Genomic DNA, 4,374 nt, shown 5'->3' on the forward strand with positions numbered 1-4,374 from the left:
CTACTCGGGAGGCTGAGGCAGGAGAATGGCATGAACCTGGGAGGCGGAGCTTGCAGTGAGCCGAGATCGCGCCACTGTACTCCAGCCTGGGTGACAGAGTGCGACTCCGTCTCAAAAACAAACAAACAAACAAACAAACAAACAAACAAAACCCACAAATGACTCCATTCTCATTCTGAAAACCTTCACATTTCCCCCTTCTGATCAAGATCTTCCTCTGAAAGCATCACTGGTCAATCATCCTGTGGTTAGGTTTTGATTATCCCTTGATACCAGGATGGACCTGTCCTGGTTGCCAGTCTTGTCCCACACTGCGGGGGAGTGAGTGGCGACTAGGAGCCAGTGTCAAAACCCTTCTAGCCAGCTGTGAACAACAAGGGAAGTTTGAAGGGAGTGGCGTCAGCTAAGTCTACCTAGAGTCCGTTATTGAGTTCAATTTTGTCTGTTCCATAGTTTTTTTTGCTATCATTTCAAAACGCCAGGCCAGCATTATTCTGTTAGGAGTTGTACTTCTGTAAATTTTCTTTTTTTGAGACAGGGTCTTGCGCTGTCACCCAGGCTGGACTGCAGTGGTACGATCATAGCTTTCTGCAACCTTAAACTCTTGGGCTCAAGGGATCCTCCTACCTTAGTCTCTTGAGTAGCTGGGACTACAGGCGCAGGACACTGTGCCTGGCTAAATTTTTCAGTTTTTTTGTAGAGACAGGGTATCGCTTTGTTGCCCAGGCTGGTCTCAAACTCCTGGCCTCAAGTGATCCTCCTACCTCAGCCTCCCAAAGTGTTGGGATTATAGGCATGAGACATTCTGCAAAAAAAATTGTGTTTTTTATTTTTTTTGAGACAGGGTCTCAATCTGTCACCCAGGCTGGAATGCAGTGGCACGATCTCAGCTTACTGCAACCTCTGCCTCCCGGGCTCAAGCAATCCTCCTTCCTCAGTCTCCTAAGTAACTGGGACTACAGGCACATGCCACGACATCTGGTTAATTTTTTGCATTTTAGTAAAGATGGGGTTCCACCATGTTGCCCTGGCTGGTCTTGAACTCCTGGGCTCTAGTGATCTGCCCACCTTGGCCTCCCATAGTGCTGGTATTACAGGCGTAAGGCACTGTATCAGGTTTTGCAAAAATTTTAACATATAACAATATGAAGTTTTTTGTTTTTTTGTTTTGTTTTTGAGACAGAGTTTCACTCTTGTTGCCCAGGCTAGAGTGCAAGGGCACAGTCTCAGCTCATTGCAACCTCCACCTTCTGGGTTCAAGCGATTCTCCTGCCTCAGCCTCCTGAGTGGCTGGGATTACAGGCACATGCCGCCACACTCAGTTAATTTTTGTATTTTTTTTTTTTTTTTTTACATAGAGACAGGGTTTCACCATGTTGGCCAGGCTGGTCTCAAACTCCTGACCTCAGGTGATCCACCCATCTTAGCCTCCCATAGTGCTGGGATTACATGTGTGAGCCACTGTGCTCCGGCCCATAGTGATATTTTATATTATTGCTCTGAGGTGAAGATTCTGGCCCATTTAATCTGAAAGCCTAACCTTTATATTTATCGGTCTCTTTTCTTTTAGACTGTTAATCTTTCAATTAACTGTTCCATCACCCTAAGCAATTATAAGTCAAGCAAATTTAAATTTATGTTTCCAAAAGGTGTCTAGGTTGTTGGTTACCATGGGCTTTTGTCATTTATAAGCCATTAATTTGAAAGCCCTTTAAGACTTAAAAAAAAAAGAAAATCTTGGCTGGAATGCCATAAGCGGTAAGTTTTATCTCAATACCAGTAGGAAAGCCAGCAAAAAAGAGAGAGAGAGAGACAGAGACAACTTAGAAGTCTTTACATTAACTCTAGTCTTTTTTTTGTTTTTGTTTTTGTTCTTTTTTTGATACGGAGTCTTGCTTTGTCGCCCAGGCTGGAGTACAGTGGCGCAATCTCGGCTCACTGCAGCCTCTGCCTCCTGGGTTCAACCGATTCTCATGCCTCAGCCTCCCAAGTAGCCGGAATTACATGTGTGCCATCACGCCCAGGTAATTTTTGTATTTTTTGTAGAGATGGGGTTTCACTATGTTAGGCTGGTCTCAAATTCCTGACCTCAAGTGATCCAACCACCTCGGCCTCCCAAAGTGCTGGGATTACAAGCATGAGTCACTGCGCTCGGCCTACTTTAACTCTATAGTTGCAGAGTTTTGGGTTTTGTTTTTTTTTTTTTTAAATTCAAGTAATGACCATTTGAGCTCTGATTTTTCCTTGACATAATTTGCCCATCATTTAAAAAATGTTCACAAGAATGGGCTATTATCATATGTAACTGGCTGGAGTCCCAGAAAGCCTAGTATGTTATAAGGGTTGAGAATCCCATTCTGCTTTTTGTTAATCTCTCAAGAGCAAAGAATTTCTTTTTTTTTTTTTCTTTTTGAGATGGGAGTTTCGCTCTTGTTGCCCAAGCTGGAGTGCAGTGGCACAGTCTCGGCTCACTGCAACCTCCACCTCCTGGGTTCAAGCGATTCTCCTGCCTCAGCCTCCTGAGTAGCTGGAATTACAGGCACCCGCCACCTCACCTGGCTGATTTTGTATTTTTAGTAGAGACAGGGTTTCTCCATGTTGGTCAGGCTGGTCTCAAACTCCCAACCTCAGGTGATCTGCCCGTCTCTGCCCGCCTCGGCCTCCCAAAGTGCTGGGATTACAGGTGTGAGCCACCGTGCCCGGCCAGAGTATCTTTTCTATCCTTTCAGAGAATGTCAGGATTGGTGGTTTAGATGGTGGCAACTGCCCTAGTGGCTTTTAATTAGACATCCTGAGCCCACTATTGAAAACGTGGAAGATTTTTAGAAAAAAATCCAGGGAAACGAGTGAAACCAAATCACAGGACACCAAGAGATGCGTGTTCACAAAATCTTAACCCAGGCATGCAGATCAAACAAAATATTAAATTACACGCTGAGACCAAAAGTGAATTCACCAGAAATGACATGCCTCACAGATAGAATGTGAATTCGGTAGAAACCGGAATACTCAAGCCAAAGACCTCTGTCTTTATACCAGAAAGCACTTACCAGAAAAGACAAACTCTTTTATCATTTCAGGAGGGACGTAAGGTTCTTTATTAAGGTGGTCTTATAACCAAACCGGATCTTGAATATCAAAAAGTCTCTACCAAAAAAAAAAGCCTCCACCAAAACCAGGGAGGGCTGACCTGAGAGAATACTCACCAGGGCCAAAAATTTGAGCCATGGAAGCCTACAATGCAGAGGGCTCATACGCGTACTGGCCAAAAAGAATAATTTTTTCTGATAGTGATCTTTCTTTAGGTCCCATTTCTGACCCCATTTATGTCAATTAAATAAGAGAGAGTCTCTCTAAAAGAAAGATATGTATTCAGGAATTGCAATGGGAATACACGTCATTGTGAGTTATGTGTGTACTTCAGGGAGGTGAAGGGCGAGAAATTTTTTTTTTTTTTTTTTTTTTGAGACAGAGTCTTGCTCTGTCGCCCTGGCTGGAGTGCAGCGGTGTGATCTCAGCTTACTGCAACCTCCACTTCCCGGGTTCAAGCAATTCTCCTGCCTCAGCCTACTGAGTAGCTGGGATTACAGGCACCCACCTCCACGCCCGGCTAATTTTTGTATTTTTTAGTAGAGGGGGGGTTTCACTATGTCGGCCAGGCTGGTCTCGAACTCCTGACCTCAGGTGACCCACCCGCCTCGGACTTCCAAAGTGGTTGGATTACAGGTGTGAGCCACCGCGCGTGGTCAGAACTTTTATTTCTGATGTGTTGAACTGTTCATCACATTGTGCCGATCCTCTTTATTCCTAATGACTTTTCTTGGTTTGTCAACAAAATAAACAGAGAGAGGCTCTCTCAAAGAAAAGGGTATCTGCGAATAGGGCATTGCAATGGGAATATGCATGTCATAGTGAGCTATGTGTGTACTTTAGGGAGGTAAAGGGAGAGAATAGCTTTTAAAGGAAAAGCGAGGAGGATTACATAATTGTTTTGAGATAATTAGCCTTGGCCATGAAGGTCAATAACAAGGCCGATGCCGGTCCAAGGTTGGACAGGCAGTTGCTGGGTAGATGTCCTTGCAGAAGTCTTACTTGTGGAAGGTTGTGATGGCCTTTGTGCAGGTTGTGGTTTTTGCAGTCTTTTGTGATCCTTTAGTTGATAGTTGTGACAGGACAAACAAGCATGAAAATGTTCTCTTCACAGCCTTGCCTGGCTCTATTTCTCAGGGTTGTTTTTTTTTTTTTTTTGGTTTGGTTTTTGCCTTTTAAAACACAAAGGAGGCCGGGCGCAGTGGCTCACGCCTGTAATCCCAGCACTTTGGGAGGCCGAGGCGGGCGGATCACAAGGTCAGGAGATCGAGACCATCCTGGCTA

Source organism: Colobus angolensis, unplaced genomic scaffold (genome assembly GCF_000951035.1).
Source record: "Colobus angolensis palliatus isolate OR3802 unplaced genomic scaffold, Cang.pa_1.0 Scaffold32, whole genome shotgun sequence".
Lineage (NCBI taxonomy): Eukaryota > Metazoa > Chordata > Mammalia > Primates > Cercopithecidae > Colobus > Colobus angolensis.